The sequence below is a fragment of the Apteryx rowi genome, unplaced genomic scaffold (genome assembly GCF_003343035.1).
Source record: "Apteryx rowi isolate R43461 unplaced genomic scaffold, aptRow1 scaffold_342, whole genome shotgun sequence".
NCBI lineage: Eukaryota > Metazoa > Chordata > Aves > Apterygiformes > Apterygidae > Apteryx > Apteryx rowi.
Genome location: NW_020449886.1, coordinates 746,562 through 770,480, shown reverse-complemented (window position 1 = coordinate 770,480; position 23,919 = coordinate 746,562). Strand labels below are relative to the sequence as shown.

Sequence of the window (23,919 nt, the reverse complement as noted above, 5' to 3'; positions counted from 1 at the left end):
CGCAGCGTCCGCCGCGCGCCCGGCCGCCTTCGAGCGGAGGAGGAGGAAGCCTGTCGCCGGCGGGGCCGCCTGTCAGCGGGCCGTTAACGGCCGCGAGTTAAGAGCGAGGGATTTCTGCGCCCCCGGGAGCTGGACGGCTCTGCCGGGAAACTGGGGAGCGGAGCTGGCGGGCTCCCGCAAGCCCACCCCGGTGCAGCAGTACCGGCGTTAACAGCCCAGCACGCGTCGGGCTTTTCTTAGGTGCCCTCGGCGAGGAGAAGGAATTATGTTAGAGAGAAAGCAACCCCGTGGGTTTAGGTGGTTTAATTTTACAATGGTTTCGTAATTTATGTATGCCTTTCTTGCCATCTACAAATAAATTCCTGGAATGTGCAGTAACAACACTGCAGTCATAGTGTAAAGATCTGTTCAAGAACTTTTCACTAAGCAAAATGAAACAAGCAACATAAATCACTGATGGCATATGAATCTTCCTATCTGAATACTCTCAGCAGACTCCTAGAATATAAAAATTTACTGCAAGTTTTCCAGTAATCAGTGTTTTAAAATATCTAAAACCTCCAAAGAAAATTAATAGTCTGAGCTGTTGTTAAGACCTTTGTCCTGTAAAGGAGCAATAAATGTCCATTTAAATTTAAACACTAGAATGTGCAGATACAACTGCATGCTCAGAAGTAAAGAAAATCAGAGCAAAGTTTCCATAAATAACTCTAATCTGGATTTACTATCAGTATTGGTGTCTTACACCATCAGCAGCAGTTCCCTTAACCCAARCACGTATCAGTTCCCGTTTTTAAGAGCAATGTGAGCAATGTGGAAAATCATAGCACTAAAGGCATACATGGTGAAGCTTGTGGATTAATTTCCATTTTAGGTTGCATGATTTTGATGCTAGATCATGCAGAACATAAGAAACACCATCTTGAAGGAACACCAGTCCTTCCTCTGCAAGTCTTTACATACATCTCTTTTCCTAATGATACAGAAAAGATTCTCTTGATCATAACACACCTCTGCTTTACTTTCTAACCCTCAGCAAGAAAACTGCTTCAAATACAGTTTGGAGGCAGCGCTCAGTCATTATTTTCAACCAAGGATTCCAACCAAGGAAAATAATTCAAGGTGAGATTTATAATAAATATATATCTGACCTATCTCCTCCCCAAGCAGGCAGAGCTGGCAGCATGTTCCCTCACGGCAGGTAGGTGGCCTGACAGATACCACCTCCCTGGGTTAGCACACGATTCTCTCTGGGTCTCTAGCGGTGCCCCAGTAAACCTCATCTGGCAGTTTCTACTCTATTCAGTTGCAGTCACTTTGTGGAATGAGTATCTGTTGAATGGATTAGTCCACCTACTTCAGAAAGCTGGGCATGAATTAAATATTCAACATTATGGTGAGGCCCCAGGTTCAGAATTAACATTTCTTTTGGAATCATGTCTTCAAAGCTATTCTGATCTTCAGCAAATGTTGGTTTATTTTAACAAACATAACTTTGAATGTCCAAGCTTGTATTTGTGTTCCAAGAGTACTCTTTTTAGTATTGCTGGCATTTATCTGCATCCTGAGCTGTATCAATTTTGTCTGGGAATTTTGGAAATAATTCTGAAGTTCAAGTGAACAGTGCACTATATTCATAAAACAAGGATGCTGTTGACCTTTCAGCAAAAGAGAATAGACGAGAATCATGAACCTGAGACTCATCTAAAGGAACGCAGTGGAAACACACAGAATGAAAGGCTCTAAAGGCTTTACAAATTATATTTGGATGTGGGAGAGCGAGGAGAAAGAGAATGTGGGAAAAAAGAAGAATGAAAAAGGATCCTGCTGTTTAGCTCATGCATAAACTGTATGTGCTCAGCCAAAGGTCACTCCTTTTATTTTCTCATTAATTTCAATGACGGTATATGAAGAACAGCCTAAAAATAAAAACAGCCAGAAACAGTTTAGGTCTTTCTGCGACAGTGTAGTGGGATGTAAAATCTGAGCTGCAACTTCATTCCGTATCCTTTCTTTCAACTTTTTAAAAAGGAGTGACTTCAAGTTAATTATTTAAGATGAACTGTAAATTTATTTAGAAAATGTACATAAAATTAAGTGGTCTACTGTTGATGTATTTTCCCTAAGAAAAATGTTTTACAGCTTACCTGGAAGTATATGAGTTTAAAAATGAGGGTTTTGTAGCCTGAGCACATTGAAATTATTTCTTTTTTCTTTTTTTTTTTTTGTAATCCAGTCATGTTGGTGAGAAATGGTATACTTGTACACTTTTGAGAGTGAGTACTAAACACAAGTGAGGCAAACATTAAATACTAGGCTCAGTTTTAAAAAGAGCAGAGGGGAAAAAAAGCATTGGGAAGCCTGCAGGTGCATACAAAGGGTGGCACAAGGAAATTGCCATCCACAGCAAATGAAAGCAGAAGACAGAGTGGGAATATAGAAGGAATCATGAATATTCTGCAGTGAAGATTGTGAATGAGTGCCTCAAACGAATCTTCAGGAAACAGGGGCCCTTCATACAGAGACTGATGCAACATCTGCCAACATTTTTTTTCACAGAATAAAAGAAAAAGACAACATCTACAGGCTGATCTCCAGACTAGGTGCCACAGACTCTATATCAACATTGAAGGAGTTTTTATGAGTTTTAGCACTACTCCATCAGCTTTTTAATTTCTGCAGCAAATGTGAAAATCTGTATTGACTTGCTGTATATTTGGCTGTATGCTGAACCTACATTTTCAAAAAGAGGATGTCAGCTGCCCAGAGTTTAGTTCTCATCTTCTGTTTATGCCAAATAGCAGTATGAAACTTATGGTCAACACATGTTTTGGGGTGTTTGGATCCTCCGTAGAGTTTAGTCACAGATAAAGGTAAAGTAATAATCAGTAACAATTAAACAACTCAGCTGGAACCTGGGCTCTATTAGAAGTGAGATGGCCTCCTGATCAGAGCACTGACTTAGGATTTTGCATTAAATCCTCAGTTCACCAGTTCAGTCTACCTCAGTCCAGTTCACCATCATATTCCTGATGTGACCATAGACAACTCATTTAATATCCTGTGCCTCAGTTTCCCATCTGCAAAATAGGAATGGAATTTTCAAATATCAGTGTATATGACAAAGAGTATGAGATACTCCAGATGTAACTATACAATAGAGTGATTTTGGCAGTATAGGTACCTTCATGACTTCCTGTTCTCCTGCAAACTCCCTGTTCCTATCTYGGCACTGTAATCTGTTACTCTACTTAGGTGTGATACTTCCTTGCAGACCAGACTCCTGAAATGATCTGGGCTAAAAATCCACCTTTTTTTTAGAGGTTGTTTTAACTGAGATCCAGTTGACACTGAGGCTCACAAACACTAAGATTGAAGGTATAGCAAAGTGTGCAGAGATGAGAACAAGGAGGGAGGGAGAGGTGACAGGAAGGGTTGCAGGAGTCTGCCACAAACACATCATGTAACCACACCAACTAAGCCTATAGTAACGGTGGCATAGTAAAAGAGTATCTCTGAACTTATGAAGTCTTCAAATGGATAGTCCAAATGATCATGCAACTCTTGTCGTAAAAGACAGATGTTCTAAAAAAAATAAAACAAAATTAAATAAAAATAGGAAGTTAATTTTTTAGGATAGGATTGTGCCTTACTCCTGGGGTTGGAATGCAGAGGAGATGGATACCACTTCCAGTTATAGAGGCTATGCAGAGCCCCAATTGTGGTAGCAGCCCTTAAACTACAAGCTCTGCCTCAGCCCGCAGTAGCTTCTCTGGGGAGCAGCATGAGCACAGTGCGACTTTGCCTCACTGGCCAGCAGAGTCTCAGTGGAGCACTGGAGAAGGGTCAGTGCAACGAAGCGTGCTGTTCCTATTTTTACCAGGGAGCTTCCAGACACTGCACTTCCTTGGAGCCCCAAGAAGTGGCAACCCCACTCTCCATCAAGTGCAATACAAGGCTGTACATCATAAGGATTAAAGAACCAGAAAAAACAAAGCACTTTGTCATGAACCCACTTCTTCCTACAAATGAAGCACTAGAAACAGAAAAAGAAACCTGGAGACAAAATACATCTTTAAAAAAGAAACAGTAAATATTGAGAAAAAACTGCAGGACTGTGCAAAGCATAGTATTTCCACTCTCCAGTGCAGCACTGTCAATCTGTGTCCACGAGGGATCTGGTCTCCAACAGCTGGTGACCTGTCATGAAAAGGACCTTGAAAAGTGACAAGTGTGATATGCTAATATCAGATATCAAGCTGCAGTAATCCAGAGGGATGTCACAACACAACTTTTGTAAATTCATTGTTTCTGAGGGGGAGGAACACACCACCCTGATATGGATTCATATCTTGTGCAACGAAGAGTATTACTGCTTTTGTAAGGGCTGGGGATGGAATAGGAGTCAACTGAATGCAAGGAGAGGTGACAAAATCTATCCCTGTCTATTTGTTCTCCCTCCTTGCTTCTTCAGACAAGTGTTGCTCCTGCAAGACTTGGAGAAGCCAAAGTTTGCTACATCAGTTACACCATGTCTCCTCTTAGAGTGCTCCTCAACAATCAGCCTCATAGTACTACACAAAGCAGGTCACTATCATTTTTGCTGGCTTACAGATAAGAGACAGCAGCACAGAAAGAAATGGTGCAGAGAACTTCTCAGCTACAGAAACAAGACACAGGACTTCGGAGTCCCGCCCGATGCAGTAGCCACTAAGCCTCATCTGATTCTCCCACTATTGACCATGGGTACTGTGTGGGTTTGGGGCTTCTCATGATTTGTCCCACAGCTTGCCACACGCACACAAACACCTACACACCCATGGGGTATGTATTTGACTGTAAAACCATGTAAATTGCATAATCTTCCTCTGGAAAAAAACTGTTATTCAGATAATATTTTTCAGCATGGTAATCACTGAATGCAGCTGCTAGAAATCTGGCCAAAAGCTGCTCCCTCTACACATTTTTCCTAAAATAGCCTACATAGGGGAAAAATAAACACATTCTCTTTTTCAAGGAAGGAATGGAAATTGGAGCTGTTGAGAACACAATTGTTTCCCATAAAGCATCTAAAGTAAGAGCCCGGCAATCACTAACAAAAACAAATCTGGGGTTTGACACTACCATTAACATTGTATAGCTGTAGACAGCCAATCATTTAAAGAACTGCTCCTTGGGTGGTGGCTAACAACAGGGGGCATTTGAAAGGACAGAGACAAAACTTACACATGAAATAGGCTCCAAATTAGTTCACTTCAACCACTAAAGATTGCCCTGCATCTAACACAAAGCAAAATGGTATTTATCCTGGTTACTGTGCCGACCTGCCAATGAATCATCTCTGAAGATGTTAATTCAAACTCTTGCTTATCATGTAAAGTAGTAAAAATCAAGGTCAATGAAAACCTATCTGGAGTGGTCAGCAAAACCCTTCAGTGAAGTGGCTAGATGCTATGATAAAGGGAAGGCTTATGCCTACACCTAGGTAAGAACTTACAGGGCTTAAAAATGGGGCATAGATCAACAGAATGAAAATCAATGTGTTAACATCTGAGGGGGGAACTGATTCAACACAGAAATTTGGGAATAAACTGGTTCACTCACAGTGGTCTGGCAAGGGATCTGAGGGTGAAGATATGGAAAAGAGCAAATTACATGGCTCATGTTGTAAGGCAGTTGTTAATCTGGGATATGAATGTAAAGTGTCTCTTTTAAGTTAGGAGGAAGGATGATAATAACATTTTATCCTGGCTTTTGTTAACTGCAGTTAAAATATGTGTCTGCAACATTAACGGAAAGAAGTTCAAAGAGAGGCTCCAGAAGTGATTAACAGGGACGTGTCTTCAGGAGAGAGATGTTTACATGCTCAGCTTAGGAGAAAGCTGCCAAGCAAAGAAGAGAGAGACGGTCCTTTCGAGGGACTTAATGTGGCGTCATAAAGAGCACTATATGGAATAACAACTTGCAAAGAAGAAAAAGGAGATTCATGATAACTATAAAAAAGTTCTAACAGTCAGTCACAACGGACCAAAAACCTAGAGAGGCTGTTTTTCCACATGTTATCAGCTGAAACTTGTATTCAACTTTCAGGTCATTTTCATAAACAGAAAAGCCTATGCATTTGCATGTGAGATCCCAAGCAAAAGATCAAGGAAGTCAGCTTTTTTGGCTATCAAATCTATGGGTCAAATTCAGAAAGGATAATTCACAACACATACATAAGTTAATGGCCATTATGTTAGCTCAGACAAGGCCTGAATTTGATTAAATGGTTATGAGCATGCAGACAATATACTATATAAACAAAAAATCTGTTTTGCAATGAGATTATTTATATCACACATAATTTCAAGTGCTGCTCCGATATCTCACATTTGGTTGAAAATACAATGTCCTCAAATGACTGTGACAGTCAAAGTACAATTTATAAGAAAGAAAAATATTTAAAAAGATTGGGAAACAGTCCAGTTAAAATCTTCCTGGAAATATGCAGTTGAAAAAAAGAGCCTAACACCAGCATTTTCTCATTCCAGAAGTAATGCAGCAGGATCTGGTGGTGTCTAACATTTCAGAATGAGTGGACTTGAGCAGGGAGGTAAACACTTAGAACAACTGAAGTTCAAAAACAAACAAACAAAAGCCTTGAGCTCACTCCTGCAGCAAATGGGAAAGAAGTGAGGGAAGGCTTGACAAAAATCAGCATAATAGTAGGCTTATTGTTGAATCTGAAAGCCTCATTTTCCACCAGTGTCCCTTTTCTGGGAAGCTGCACAACCCCTCTGAAAGCACTTTCTATAGAGATGATAAATCTATGTTAGAGATTTATGCACGTTCAGATTAAGTCGGGAAATCAGACATGAAAAGGATAATTAAATAGAGAGACAAAAACCTAGAAGAAAAATTACCAACCCCCCCCCCCCCCAAAACAAACACAACTAACAATACACCATGATATATCAGGTCCTGGGATTCTGACTCTGACTTTGGCACCTATTCTTGCTTGAGCAATGTACGGGGCAAGCAACCTTATCCTGTTCCTCACTGCGGTTCCCAGGACACCAGAGATGGGCATTCCGTACAGCAGTAGATTCTGGGCTGTAGTATAGTGTGTAAACAGACTAGGCTTCATATCTTTGGTCCTCCCTTGCTGGGTGGTTTTTTTTTTTTCTTCTTTTTTGGCACAAGCTCTTAATTCATCAATAGCTGGAAGGACATGGGAAGAAAAAACGTTCCATAGCTATACATGGGATTGTTTGACACCACAGTCTTCCTGCTCCTGGAGGGGCATCCAAACAGGAGTGGAAAAATACAAAGACAGCTATCAGTAACACTAGCCAACACCCCAAAAAGCTGTGGCTGGCTGGATGAGTTTCTGACAATGACTTGCAGTCCCAGGATATTGGCTCTGTGTTAATTTAAATGCTTGTTTTTTGGTGACTTCCACCATCCATTTAGGGTGCTAATATGTGGTCAGCACTAAAGAACAGCTGAAGGAGTACATCCTTCAGTTGGTAGCAGTGGTAGGTTTTTGACCCACGCTTGGACTGGGCCCTGGGCTAAAGAGAATAATCTCATCCTTTAATTCTAGGCATCCAGTTCAGATGTGTATGTTAGCAACGTCGGTTCCCCAGGTTGTCAGGGAAGCTTTGGGGTCCCACTGACTTTACAGGAGCCTTGGACCCTGTTAGCATCAGAGTTAGGTGCCTGAAGCTAGACTGAATAACCCCCACACGCAGGGAGGCCTTAACAGTCACAGTGTTACTTGTGTTACTTGCCTGCAGCATTTGACCGTAGGGAAAACCAACCCCAGCCACCCAGAGGCATTCTTCCCCGGGCTGTACTCCAGAAGCGTACTGCTGCGGGTTCTGACAGGGCTCCGTTCTATCCCCAAACTCCAGCAACAAAAGACAGGGCATGCCCATCAGCTGGTAGCCCTAGCTGATTGCTAATCTGTCTGGACTCAATACTGGGAGCAGAAGACCTGAGTGTTCATAAGCTAGATGAGAGCTTTTGAACATAGCAGTCTCTGTTTTATAACAGCCCAGTCTTTCCAGGCACGAATTTGCGAGGTGCTGTGAGACTTGGCTGTTTTGACACAGATGTCACTTTTCTCCTTTTGGCTTTACAAGATGTGCAGTCAACTCTGAGTGTTGATGGTCCAGCAAACACATTGACTGAACAAAATTCAATGAAAAAGCCCTTCTCTTTCCCATCATTACAGCTTCAAAATATGCAAACTCAGTACTGTGTCATAGTCCAGTGAGCAAACTATCCCAGCTTTGATGATTTGATACATAAATGCTGCAGCTTTGGGAGAATCTTTAATTTGTGCACCATGACTTTTTAATTAATTAATTTACTTACTTATTAAATGTTGTCCCATTTTACTTGAATAAAGTGGATTCAGTGCTGGTGCCTGATTAATCTCTTGTGGGAGCTAAGGTCAGACACAAGTGAAAAAACATGAAATCTAAAAGATACAGATCTGGTTCCAAACTTTGTGATGCACGCTGATCTATAGCAGAAACTATTCACAGTCCTTTTCCCCACCCCACACACCACAATGTGTGTGGCAATTCCAATTTCTGCATAAGGGTTCTGTTCTAGGAGGTGTACAAAATGGTACTTCAGCTTTTGCCCTGTCCTCTTTTCTGCTATCAAACATGTCATTTACAGGAATTTGAAGTTTTTTCCACAGGGGCTGGGCAAGCAGTTTATAGATGAAAATTTACTTTCTGCTACTAGTAAGCCAGACTAAATTCAAACTAAAGTCTTGAAGTAAAAAGTACCATATCATTTACTAATCACCCAAATCATCACAATTTTCCTTAAACACTGAATCTGATAGTGAAGTGTCCCATTACCATCTTGGACATGTATGAGAGTTTAACTGACACTGACATTAGTAGGAGATGAATGTATATACAAGGGAAAGATTCAAAGTAGGGACTGTATTCAACTGCTTGTTTTGCATAAAGACTCTAATCTAGTCTCCTTCACATGAAAAAAAAGTCACCAGTGCAAGATAATCCTGACCAGAAGGAAAAAGAGAAGAGCAAAGGTATTCAGTGTTTTGGAGTTTCATTTGAAAATCGGGAATTCAAGACGAAACTTATCAGGGCATTTGTAAGTGGCACATTCGAATAATGATCTGACTATTGGAGTCAGGAGTTTGGCACTTGAGGTTACAGTTGTTGATACAGTGATATGTCTGATATGGTATTTCAAAAAAGGGTTGGCCAACAGGCAGAAACTTATAATCAAGTTAGAAAAAATGACAAATGCAAGGATTACAGTTTCAATATTGTTACATGACAGGCAGAGAATTAAAGTGGTAAAAATTAGATAATACAAATAATGCCAGAAGAAACTAAAAAAATCAAAAAGTCAAGGGGTAAAGAGGTATTGTTGACAAATAATGTGCTTTAGGAGTACAGTGATTCTTACAGAAAAGAGACCAGTGATGTGATTCAGAAATGACTGAGTTCACTTAAGGTTTAATCCAGAATGATGTTGAGCACAGATTTGGTTTCTGCCTCTGAAAGCTTAGCATAGTGGAATCCAAATTCCTCAAAAGCAAAAGGAAAGCGTTCCCAAGCCTCTGTACACTAGGAAAGCAGCATCCCTATTTCACAGGGAGGGAGCCCCAGCTCAGGAAGTGCCTCACCCAAGGTTGCACAGAAAGGTTATGCGAGAACCAAGGACTGAGTGTAGCCAGCAAGGCCCTACCTCCACCCCTCATAGAAGCTGTTGAAAGTTACCCTAAAGATAAATCAGCTTAAAAAAGCACTCTGTCTAAAACAAGAACAACATTTGTCTATGTGCAGTTACTAGATTTAATGCACAAACACAGCTGGCTACTTTCAAAGACCAGAAAAGACAGCTAATGTACTAAGAGAAGACAGAGTAGACATTAAAGGAACTGAAGACAAACTGAAAAAGGGGCATCCCTCCATCTATCTATCTATATACATGTATATATATAWAAAAWATATATATATTTCCTATATATAAGATAGATACATATATATTATACAAAGAATAATATAACCTTTAGATCATCCTTCATACTAGTGTCCTACTGCACATAACAGAATTCAGACAATAGTTCTATAGTTGTGCCCCCCAAATCTTCCAGAACATAATGAACATGTCCTATTTGTGACACGTTATTATTTAAGAATATAATTCCTCATCAATAAAATCCTTAGGCTAGCTTCAAAGTTTTAGGAGAAAGATACCATTATTACACTCTAGAGCCCTTCTCCCTGAAGGATATGTGAGGAGTTAAGTCACACAGATGCATGTTGTTACTTATCAGCGCCTCAATGGCATTACCACGACAGCGAGGAAAAAGACCATTTTGTTCTGCCTTGTTACTCCATCAACAGAACTGCTGGTTGGGTTTCAAGTTCAGAATCTGAAGCTGTATGAGTAAAACTACTGCTATAAGTTCTCTGGCTAGTCCTGAGCAGATATAATTATGAGGAGGCAGAGAAGGAATGCAAGACTCAGTGAAATGGGATTCTGGCACAAACAGGCTGGAAAACAACTGGGAGGGAAAGAAGGGAAGACAGAGGAAGGGGACAAAGCAGGGGAACAAGACGACATCCATTCTTACTGTCCTGGACAGCAGGTTCTCAGCTCTAGGAAGTGCCAAACCATTGGTCATGCAGTGCGGAGGACTTGGTATAATATGATCCCAGTTGCTCCTGATATGGCCTGAGGAACTGAACTAGCATTGGCTGAAGCAGTCAGCAGCACTAGTGGGGAGGGGAGGTCCCACAAACACGATGCCTGCTCTGACCACCAGCTTTACATGCTGTCATAGCCCCCAACAAGGGGCACCACGTGGCTGTAAGTCTAATGGAAGGTACAGTCTAGACCTGGGAACTTGATACAACTCTCAGGTCACAGCTGAGTGAAGACCTGCTTGGTTCAGTCCATAGGATGGGAGAATCCTTCCAAGGTAAGTTCAGAATTTAGGGAAAAAATAAACTCAGTATACATTTTAAAATATATCTTTTGTAGGAAGCTGGCTAACCTGCACAGTTACCTCAACAGGCCAGAATTATAATGACAGCCAGACTGGGCCTGTTCTGGATGGCCTGGCCTCACTGTACAKCTGCCTCCATCTCCTCTCCCTCCATGCCTCCACTGCTTCCCCTCCTAGCACATGGCCAACCTGCACTGCCTGTTTTATCAAGTATGGAGAATGGGAAGGCTGGAAACAAGCCCTTCTTTTTCTCTCTGTCCCACCTCTCTGCTGGTGGTGCTCTTTTGTCTGCTAGAACAAAACAGAGACATTTCACTTGGGGCCAGAAGGAGTCTGTGAGTGCAGGAAAGCACACGGTGAAGGAAGGCTTCTCCCTGAGGCACAGAGATCTCGCACCCCTGCCCGAGGACTCTCCCAGTGCCACCTCACCCATTAGATGGAGTCTCTAGAGCAAGTCTCTGCCCCACAGAAAAAATCAAAGCATGTGGGGAAAAGGGAGTTATTGGGAGGGGAAGGAAAAGGAACTCCTGTCTCCAACCATAATCCTCCTTACAAACTGCTTTCTGCCCCCAAAATTTTAATGGTATCACTATGCTTGGTGGTACCGTGATGCGTGTGTGTGTGTGTGAGAGAGAGAGAGAGAGAGAGAGAGAGAGAGAGCGCGCGAGAGAGAGAGAGAGAGAGAGCATCATGAAAGATCTAGATAGTCTTATCCACTCAGCAGTGGATAAGCAGAGTTTGCTCATGCAGGTCTTGGAGAATACAGCTACCTAAATGACCTGATCCCTCTTGTAAAACTTGTCATGTCATCTGAGTTTAGCCTGATGAGTTGACCACACTTAATAACAAAGTATTTAGCAGTTCTCAACACTATGTCATAAATGCTAAATAAGCCATGTTTTGTCTATAGCAAAGTAAGAGTTAATTCCCCAACAGAGGCAGAAAGAGAGAGAGAGAGAGAGCAAGAAGGAGATAGAGGGAAGCTACCGGCTGCAAAACTTATATAATTTTATTCCCAGCTTTAACAATAACCTTTGAAGTGGTACAGCTTTCTTAAGCTAAAATATGCTACTTTTCAGTACGTATCATTGTTTATGGTTGCAAAAATGACTCCACTTGAACTCTAAACTGGATACTCAGTGTTGAAAAAAACAGAGGAAGATTTATGTGCAGACCTCCACCAYTCCCACAGGTATCATGCTGTATCCAGCACTTAATAACTGCAGTAGTAGTAAGCATTACAGTAACAGCTGACAYTGTTTTGCAGGCACAGGTCAGTAATTTTACCTTGATCCTTCCAAACCATGGTCCCAACAGTACAGCTCCACAACTGAAGAATCTGAATTAACTCCAGGAAAAAAAAAAGTACCATCTTTGTGAACTCTCCTTGTCAACAAGATCTTCAAGAGCCACAGAAAGGAATATACCACTGTAAACAAAGGAATACAATGCCATAGCTGCCAAGCTGGGTTTCAAAGCACTCTCCCCTCTTCTGTCTCATACACTTCATGAAATTAGGCTATAAACATCAAGCAGAAGTGCAAATAACTTTCTAACCAGAGAGTAAATTTGAATGAATTCTTTACCTGGGACACCTGAGGAAGTCTGGCCCTAGACTGCAGCTTTGCCAATCAAATCCAGACAATTATTCTGTTATTAAAAAAAAAAAAAAAAAGGAGAGGAGGAATGTCTAATGGAGCTCTCAAAATGACGGGTAATGTCCACAGAGAACTTCAGGAGGACTTTATTGTTATTTTCTACTGTACAGATCTTGCTTCATTATTTAAAAGGTTCACCCTTAGGGAGCATGAGATCTCCAGGACTTTTTGTATATTTGATAGCACTTAAATCTGTGCCAGAATTCCCAATGTTTTATCCTCCCCATGAGAAATAAAAGGCCAGCAGGGGTGCTGCATGCTTTGTATGTACTGTCCATCAATGAATGATGAAGAGGACACCTCACCAAAGCCTGCTGTGTATTTGTGTTTCTGCAAGCAGTGGCTCTAAATTATGGATTGCAACCTTGACGATGTACAGTATCAAGCCTTAAGTCCCAGAAATATTGAACTGACATGAAACAGCTAGCAAGCAGTTGTTAATTTTAACTAACTTATGTAAAGGAATCAGCTGCATTTTCAAGAGCAAGACCCAAAACAAGAAAAGATGTTGAAGAAAACACAGTGCTGTATATATTTCTTCAAAAGCAGCTCTATAAAGGGAGAAAACACCAGATTTAGACTAAAATCAAAATCTAGGGTGGAAATTCAAGTTACAGTAAAATGCAGTCCTTGTATTTGTTCCAGGGATACCAACAATTGGCTACAATCGCCTTATTGAAGATAGAAAGCTGCACACTGGTCAAGTAAGATGCAATGCTGACAATTTGCCAGAGTGTGGGTTTAGGCAGATATCATTTGTCATGCTCAGCATCGCTATTGCAAAGCTGCTCTGAGATCAAAACCCTGATTGCAATCTATCAAACCAATAATCACAGTGAGTGCAACGGCTGAGAAATTGTGATGACACAGCTGGCTGCAGGGATGAGCTAGGAAATGAATCTGCAAAGCTGCTGTCAGTGTGTAGAAAGCTTTGGACTAAGGGAAAAGCATGGTAGTTCTAATAACAATAACACAGGAATGATATCAAAAGTGATATTAAAAACAAATCCAAAATGTCAAACTGGTTTTTGAAGGAGAAATATTTAGGCCTGCTGCTCACAATTTGAACAACAGGTGTGTAGGGCTCTACATGTCTCTTCACCTGGTATAAGCAGAAGGACTCAGTTCTTTTCTCAGTCAACATTAATCCAGGTCCACACCAAGCAATGTGAGCAATTCTCCATTGCTTCTCTACCCCCTATTCCCTTTGTCACTTCTATCCTTTACCTCCACTCAGTGGGATTCTTGGCTTCAGTGCATTTGTTTTCATCTAAATATAGCAGCTCTTCAACCTTTTTGTCTTACTACTACAACCTTGACTGCCTTTAACGGTTCCTGCATGAAATTAGGCTTAGTTTGCATTCTAATCAACTTTGGTGACTTGTGCTTTTAATTAGTCCTTTAATATTCCTCCATTCTCCTCTGCAGAGATGGTGCATTGTAAAGAACCCTCCTATGTGTCACTGCGGTTTCAACTTGAGGGGGAAAATATCTTACAAATGGTAAGGGTACAAGAAACCTAGGCAATTTATCATAAACCATTATGATTTTATTCTCTCCAGCTGGAGCAGGAGACATGTTAATATATTTTCCAATTGAAAAAGTACCATGTGATTTATTACTCCATCAGGAGCAGGGATCTGACAAGTCCCATACTTAGATACAACCTTTATGGGATTCTCAACATACTGTAAATTGCTAGATCTGAGCACTCTCTCTCCAAAACCACAGTGGGCCTCTGACTGCCTTATATGCAAAGGTTTAACAGGTTAATTGACCAAACTGTGCTCACTTGAATAACCCTTTTGTGCTCAAGATTTGACCCACAGAAGAGTTCTGAAAGTTTAAAGCACAACATAAGTGCTAAGTATTACTGGGTCACATTTTGAGGTTCAGAATTTGTTGTTATTTAATGTTTATTCAGGCAAACTTCCATTAGAGTAAAGCACCAAATTAAAAACCCAGTAAGGACCTCCAGATATCACCCATTATTAATCCTTTGAAGTATCAATTAAATTTAATGTTCTCTGACATCTTCTAGTCTTACCTGATTAAATATCATTCCAAATAAAAGATACTCAACTTTAACTTAAAAAGTGTGATTTATTGCCAGCCAGCCTGCTCATCTGATAGTTGAATGAACTAAGAAGTTTCTATGAGGGTTCTTAAAAAGAGCTTTCATTATAATTGTATTTATTGCTAGTTCTTGACTGTTCGGATTTAACAATAACTAGAATGATCACTGCAGAAAGGAGCTCTGGAAGAACACATAACCTAAGGATGTTAACTGTGTGTAAGACAGCAAGATTTTTATTTAAGACATCATTGAGATCTTTTCACATCACATCAGACGTATGGTACCGCCGTTAAATATACAAGCAAGTTGCTTCAGAGCAGTGAGAGATTTTGTGCTAATAAGAGTAATAATATTTCACATCTTATATACAGTTTGTTTTTATTAAAGTATTTGTTTTCTAAATTGTTATTTGGAATAAATGAGTTAAGAAATAAGCACGGCAATAAAATTTTGAAACCTGTCTAAACTACTTGGTCCTGTGAAAATTATATAGGTAAATTCACGGGACCACTGGCATTAGTGCCATCAGGATTCACCCCCTGTGCCCTGGTAACCTAGCAGCTTGCCACACCAGGACTGAAGGCACGTTCGTCAGCCTCCTGGTTATCAGAAGTTATTTGGTTGGTAAAGCAAAGCATGCTACATACTGACTTCTAGAATTTAAAGATGAAGAGATTCACCTCCAGTCAGCTGAGGCAGTGACCATTTCAGAAAGAAAAGAGCACCCAAACTTCTTAACAACAGCTGTACAGGGTCAGACTGAAAGTCCATCTACTTCTGTAGATCCCTGAGAGTCATGGTCAGTAACTGATGCTTAAGAAAGAGTGTGACAAGAGAGCAAGCACACAGTGCTACTTACCCACTACACCTTCCCAGTTTCCAGAAATTTGCAGCTTGGGCACCTTTTTTTTTGGCATGGTTTCAGGGTTTGAACATGGGATGTGCTAAACAGCACTTGCGTGTGTCACTTTATACAGGTGACAACTCCCAAAGTACAAATAGTTGCCTGGGTCAAAGCCAGACTCCTAAGAATCTTGCAGGACTGAAGCATTAAAGCTTGAGAGAGCCTTTTGGGACAGTGGGTCACTGGAGTTTGAAAGACAGCAAGCTCGAACTGTCTTAGGTTCTCAGGGTTTACAAAAGCCATCTTTGCTCAAGGGTGTATTCTGGAGAAATGCTGTGCCAAACTCTGGAGATTTTATTCATTCTACTTGTGCAAAGGTCAGATGAACTTTAACAGGGTTTTATGCAGGGACTGTAATATTTCAGCCTAAGGTAAATAAAACATATAAAGAAAACTTACTCTCTGCCCAATCCTAGAAAAGGAAATAACCCAGCTCCTTAGACAGAATCTAACCCCTTTGAAGGCAACTTTAATAAGGGAGAATTTTATCTCCAAATCCTGAATATCCTAAATTGACAAGAGGTTGAATAAGTATCCCCTGCTTTGTTTCCCGGAATGCAGGTTTAATGGATGCAAACAAGTTTGAGGTTCAGAGCTTCCCATGGCAAGCAAGGAAACACATGTTTTTAAAACCATCAGTAAAATGAATCAGAAAAATATTGTCCAGAGTGTGAGATTCATGATGGGGAAAAAGCCACTTTTCTATGTTAACCTAAAATCTGTACACACACAGAATTAATTGATTGTTATGTATCCAAATTCGAGGAAAGAACCTAATATAGTAGGTTTGTTTTTTCCTCATATGCAGAGCAGAAAGTATTTCATAACAGTTTGCAATACACATATACAATGTATTATTTTACCATTTCTCTCCTGACCCTAAAATACAGCCTTGATGTGGCAGAGATGGTTCTAATCCAGTTCTGCTATTTATCTGTGGAAAAAGCTCCTTAAAGAGGCAGTATGCCAGAAACAAACAACACAACTTTAAAAACCAAATGATGTAAATCAAACATAGAGATGCTTCCAGCAAGCTCACTATTACCCAGAGTTTTCAACAAAAGCAACCCACATCAGTATAAAGTTCTTTCCATTTACAAAATCCTTGTCCTGATAATCTTTTATTTTGCTGTAACAAAAGCTGCCAGATTAGCCATTTGCACAAACTAAAGACATTTCCTGTTTGCTGCGTAAGAACTGCAATAAGAAATCATGCAAGTGTCACTCAGCTCTCCTGTCTGAAACACTGGGAAAATATATCAAAATAATTTAGTACGGTTTATTGCAGATCCACTGATTCAGCACTGTCTACCTCAAAAATCATGAGGTACACCTAACCGAAACCATGAGATTGCCTTCAAACAATAGTATCTTTTAAAAATAATTTTTTTCCTTTAATTTTGCTTTTTGAGTCTCCACTGTGATCCACAGCACCATCATGATGGATTAAAATATTACTTTAAAAAAATCAGAGGCAACGCCTTCACCTGATCTGTCAAGGAGCTGGAACATGAAGAAAAACATAATATATTGCAAAAGTCAAAATCAAATTGTGAGACTGAACAGTAACATTCATTTCAGGAAAAACTTAACTGAACTAAAACAAAATAATGAGCACTCCTAAGCTAAGCAAACAAAAATTTTAAAAAAGAAAAATTAGAAAAACAAAAGTTTTAAATTCTTGTTACTATTCTAACAGCAGTAATATCAAAAATCAGCGTTCAGTGAGAGCAAAAACTAATTGGAATAATCTTGCCTATAATGTAGCATTAAAAGTCACATTAATATGAGAGGAGAATGATAACAGAGAGATGGGAGGCAGACTGGACTCCCAGAACCCATCTAATCCATCCCGGCAGATGTTTGTCCAACATAGGTGAGGGAGGTTCCCCAGCCTCTTTGGACACTCCAGCGTTTCAAAGCCTGTATAGTTAGAAAATCTGTCCTAATATCAAACTTCACTTTTTCCTTGCTGTAAATAACACTAATTTCCCCATGTCCAGTGGGCAAGAACAATCGATCACCGTTCTCCTTAGAACATTTTTTGTATTTTTACTTTTTTCTCCACTTAGCTTTTTCTTTTCTAGACTAAAAGGCTCCTTTCCTTCACTTTATCTCAAAAGCTGTATTTTCTTAGCTTTTGTTATTATCCCAGCTTCCACAGGCTTCATCATTCAGGTTCTTTATAGGATTCTCTCAAAAACCTGTGACCAGCTTTATTTATGAATACTCCAAAAAGTACGTGTACAAATGGTATCACAAAATAAAATCAATTCAAAAAGAATATGTTACAGTTTAATATATTTATATTAACTTGCCAGTCAACAGTCTCATCACTGCCAAAAGATTTATGCTCCCTCCACAGCAATGTTTGTCTTGTCCTGCAGTATTTTTTCAAATTAGATTTGGGGTAGGAATTTTATTGAAGTCTATTCTATAATGCGCCTTCTGCATTTACGTCACTATACAAAAATCATGCATAATATCAATAGCAGTTTTGAATTTTAGACATTTTGAAGTTACTGGAATGTTTCATTTTCTCACAAAGGTGATGAGATTTGGAACAAACTTAAACATTTTCTCCTCAGAGAGAAGTCTGGGGAGTAGCTCAGAAGTCCTGAGCCACGAATGCCAAGGAAAACAGATCAAAAGATAGCCTTTTCACAAATCCACTGAGCATTTGTAATATCTTTCAGTTAATGCAGGTGAAAGGTGCAAATTTTATTACTCTAATTCCATGCCATGTAAAAATGGAACATAATAAATGGTCATAAACTAAGGATATGAAAAGAAAGACAGAAAAGGTATAGAGGAGTTTGTGGTTGACCTGAGAACTAAGAATCAGCCACCTAATTTGAGGGCCATGAGAAACATCTGAAGCTGGGCAAGGGGAATTTGGCAGACCAATAAGTACGGGTAGGTCAGTGTAAGGTGGGGCCTGTTCCCACAGGCAAATAAGGGTTACAAAGACTCCTTGGTATGGGGAGCTAGAGAGTGAAATTAGTACCTCATCTCGCTGCTCAGACCAGTAACCTGGAAGAACTGCTGTGCAAAGATGACCATGAATGTGGGCTGTCAATTTTGATAAAGATTTTTAGAAACTGAAGGAATTAAATGGATTCCAGTCATGGGGAAATATGACAGTTAAGGCAAAAGTAAGTTGCTTACAGATGCCCCAAGAAATATGTAAAGGATATGAAAATATGCAATGAAACAAAGTCCCAAGCTAGACCTTACACATGTCAGTTTGACTAAAAAACAAACACACCTTGTCTGATCATAAACTGAAATGGGGACATAGCATTGCCAGAGAATATCATAATAATGTATATAATATACATATATATATGTAATATATACAACTGGCATAGAGTCAGCATGTTCTCTATCCCTGTAAGTCCGTTTTGTGTCAAGACAGGGGCGGATCTGTGTCTCAGAGGAGATCTTGTTTGGAGATATTGGTAGGACAGGCAATCAAAATATAAGAGACTTAAAAGTTATCTGGAGACTGAATAAAACTAAGAGGACTAGAAACTTTTTCTATGGGCCCTTAAATTAATTGTTTTGAAGAACCTGTGAAGATTTTCCACATATACCACATAAAGAAAGACAGGTTGAGAAAAAGAGATTTTGCTGGCAACATAAGAAGAAAACAGGCCTCAATGTGCTAATGGAAAACAGTATAGAAATAATAACATGACAAGTGAATAGGGCCAAATAGTCACAGCAACAATGAGAAATACTTATGACCTGAGGAATTCAATGCCTGTGCCTCAAGACATTGATACCAGAGGAAATGGGAAATCAGAAGCTGTAAACTAAGATAAGCTAAGATAAACTAAAAAAAGGCAGTGTGATTTGGGATATTGAGAGTCCCTACCACTTCCTGAGCACAGAATGGTGTGTGTCTATGGTAGAAATCTCTGTTCATAAACAGCAACAGAATTACATGTTGATGCCCCATGGTCTCAGAAGATGGTAACCCCAGATAGTTGCCCACATAAAAGGATTAAAACATGCTTTGCCTAACTTTCAGTGAGTCATATGTAAGAACAGTGCCAAAGAGCTTGGTGACTTAGAAGACCAAACACTATATTTAGTATTTTGCTTCAACAGAGCTTACCTAGCAATAAACAATCAAATTGTAGTGTTTGCATTTACTGCAACTACCCAGATTTGCAACCGCTACTACAGGCAGAACAGAACCTGCCTGGTTTTTGTTCACCTTGTTCAAGCAGCCTTCAACATCCAAAACTGAGCAGTTTTAGGAGCACTTCACCTATTACAAAACCATAAGATATAAATGAACAAAACAAATCTATTCTCCAATGATGTATTTAGTTCTACACATTCTCTGTAAAAGCAATGAACATATCACCCATGCAGAAGGAAATTAAAAGAATCCACAAATACAGAAAAACTAATAAGATACCTCAGCAGCTAAGCACAGGTCCCTGAAATGCAAGCAGTACAATTTGTCACAATGACCCAGTTGAAGGAATACCATTTTAAAATGACATGGTCCTGAGCCATCAGGGATATTTTATTTACTGCTGAGAGGGAAGAAATACAGTATTTCATAGTTTTAACAGATAACTATTTGGCAACAAAAAGGGGGACAGAGCAAGCTATAGTGTAAGTTTTCAAGAAAAARAGGGAAAAAAGGTATCCCAAACTAACAAACCCTTTAAATGTTAGGAGGCTGAGAAGTAATCCATCTGTTTCACTATTATCCTGTATATAATGCTCTCAAAGAAATACAAGAGAAAAGATTCGACATCTTAGATTTCATTTCACCAAATGCCTTTAAGCTGCTAATGTAGGTCACAGACATCCGGCACCCCGTGCTGGCCTCCAGCTGCCTGCTGGATGCGGAAAATGGAGGCTGGTGTTCAATTCCGCAGTGCGCTGGAGAGCACGTTTCACATTTGCATTGCACATTGCCAACGCCTGAAGAACAAATCAAGTTCTCCCCTTTCTAGTCTGTTTAGCCAAGCAATTGCTTTCACCGGAGACCTGATAAAAGTGAGATTTCTTCTGATATCCTCCAGTTGCTGCGTTCAGGAGTATATAACCTAATCTTGAAAAGCCTATGTAACAGTTGATTTAGCCATCTACATTTTAATGATTTTTAAATCCTGCTAATCTCTGGGACTTAAATTGATGGAACTTACTGCCACAAGACACTATATATTATACAAAATCATACTTCCTTCTAGTGGTTTAAAATGTCTGTATTGCAGCTTCATCAGCTATCTATAGCTCTGCTTTTTAATTTAAATAATAGGTACGTGTCTAAAAACAATAAGACTTAGAATTGAGATCCAATGTGCCAGACTGGAGCAGGGCTGGACTGCAAATGAAAACACCTTCCTATTGCTGTGGACAGAGCCCTGTGTAATACTCAGGATTTTTTCCAGTGCCATGGAGTTCTCCATGATATTGGATTTTTAAGTTTCCAAGGCAGTCAAACTACAGAGCTGAGCAGACTGTGTGTGTCTTATCCCGATTTACCCTTTCTGAGCCATTCATTATTTTTGAGGAATGGCAAAGGCAAATATGCAAGTGAATTCTTAAACCATGGATTTGTCAAACACAAATTTTAATGCAGCAGAGGTTCTAACTGAATTAGTGACTGACTTCTAAGTAGCCTAATGGATGCAGTTCATGCCTGTGCTAAATAAAATGGAGCTTCTGCCTTGATACTGATGTACTTGCCAGGGAAACAAGGCTTATTTGGTTTGTGATTCCTGACATACAGTAGCCACTATATTGTCCATTTACGACACAGTGGTGGAGCATTTACAATTTCACTTTACTTTCCATGGTTTCTCTCTCACCTGCCTTGACTGGCAAGTATTTAGAGATTTTCTCCTTCAGTCTTTTTGAATTGTCTGCCAAATTACAGAAACATTTTTCTAAAATAAAAACCTATTAAAAACTAGCTTCTCTAGCAAAACTATTTTGTGCCTATATCACACCTTTCCTTGCAGATCTTTGCATAAGTATTAGACATTACCTGCATCCTAGAGAGAGGAAGTATAGTCTCTGTTTATTGTAAGCACACTGAAGAACAGAACCTGTGAATCCTAGCCCACTGCTATAATTATGCATTCCTAGAGAAACACTGCCTGTCCTTTCATTTGAATGTATATGAGATGCATAGAAAAACAGGATATAGATATTTAATGGTGAGAAGATCTAAGACCGAAAACAATTTTTTGAATAAAGGAAGTGAGAACAGACTTGACTAGGAGAACATTTAAGAGCATGGTGCATAAAGAGAAGATACATCTAAACAGTGGAAGATAAATACAAGTGAAACTGGGAGTGGGAATAGTAGCTTAGAACCACACTTCCTAATAGGAATAACTAGTTGTTGACTGTTTTTTTTTTTTCTTTTTATCTTCTTTTAAGAAGACTACATGTTTAGGCTTGCAAATAAAAATTAGACTTCTATTCTGGGCTCACCATTTTGAAAATCTGAGCTCCATGGCTTTCAGGGATCCCGTCCTCCTGAGTTTCTGCATGTAGAACTCCCTTGCTATGAATGGGCACCTTGTGCACACAGGGCTTGCCGGAGCTGAACTGCCATTTGCTTAGACCACAGGCTTTTCAGTATGACTCTCAAGTCAACACTCAGGTTGTTTGGTATACAGGTGATTCAAAAGCAAAACCTCTGCAGATGAAATCCCAAACCTCTTAACCAGGCTGGCTGTTCAGCCCTCAAACGCATAAGAGTCATTCAGCAAGTTTAAGCAAAGGCCTCCTCACTTACCTTCAATGTGGAGATAACAAACCATTGTTCCTCTAGGGTGTTGCAAAGCACTTTTGTTCCTCATAGCCTCATTGGCTTTGAACACCACTCTTCACTTCAAGGGTGAATATCTATTTCCCGTTCCTCTGATTTTTCTCTTGTTATTCTTGGCTCTTTATTTATCCCACTCATCTTCTAGATGTCTTTTCACTGTCCAGTAGAGCTTTTAGGAATTTCAGATTTTAACATATACATCTTCTTTTAAGATTTACATTCAGGCAAGAGATAGTCTAGACACTTCTTGTTTGTGAAGTATAAGTGTGCTCATTTTTCCCCTGTGCCAGATGAAAGGGTCACAGGCAAGAGAATTAACTGCATCTTCTCCCAGAGATCCTCCATTAATCATGATTATCAATTCATGAGTTTAGGCTAAGCCTGTTTTTATTCAATCTGATCTTTTCTCCTCCCTGTTTAGAAGTTGAATTAAAGGATAATTATTTGCATTATGCCACTTGTGACAGTATGAGCTGATTAGCTTGTAAAGCACTGATTAGTTTGGGGCTATCTTAGTAAAAAACGATGAATTATAATGGGATATGCAGATAAGCCTGGAGAGGTACTTATGACATGAAGCCAATGAATTTTATATAAAATATATATATAATTCAAAATGAGAATATTTCTTAATTGCAATTTATTATAGATGAAATAGATGACACTACAAGAATGATTATGCAAATCTCTTCTCATAACCAAACAACTTGCATTATTTCACAACCAGCATATTTTTCTATTTCCTGGTATAGCAACTTTCAGTCACAAAGGATCCCTCCCTTCTCCCCTATGCTCCAGCTTCTAGTGATGGGTTTACTATCTACCTGGGAGAACATTATAACATTTGCAAAAATTTTGGCAGAACTACTCACGAGTGGGTAACTTTACAGTATGCACATCCTGCATGTCACACAGATCTAACTCAAGGAAGGCCCCATATTGCTATCCCTCCCCTACAGGGAAGGGCGCAGAATCCTATTCTAAAGGATTCAGAGCTGCTTATACGGACAAAGCTCCCTTTGATGAGAGGCTCAGGAGTACCTTTTTTCTTTGATTGCAGAACTATCCATTGCTCAGTGTTTCTCAAATTTCCTCCTCACTCTTGTTTCAGATATCAGACTCAGCTTCACAAGCTGCAACTCCTATCAGTTTAAGACACTTGGTATTTCTTGTCGAATTACCTATAATTTACAAATGGCTCCTAATTACAAATGGCTACCAGTGCAGGCAAGGACCGCTGATAAATGGTATCACTCTTAGTGGGCATGTGTCTTCTGGACAATCCACCTCTGCTTCCAAGGACTGAATCCTATGCAAATTCTTTATTTCAGTCACCTCTTATCTACAAGCCTTGAGTGTGAGCAAGTGGAAATCTTAAGCAGTTCTCCTCTAATGTGACCTAGGAGGAACTAAACTGAACTGATGGAGTTACAGTCTTAAGAGGGTCCAATTCTTGTTTTCTTGAAAGCTAAG

General features: G+C 39.7%; 1 protein-coding gene across 6 annotated transcripts in view; it reads right to left on the bottom strand.

Annotated features, from left to right (window-relative positions):
- Positions 1 to 23,919, bottom strand: part of SPATS2L (spermatogenesis associated serine rich 2 like) — a 164,363-nt gene that overhangs the window by 95,311 nt on the left and 45,133 nt on the right. The gene's annotated exons all lie outside the window — the stretch shown is intronic.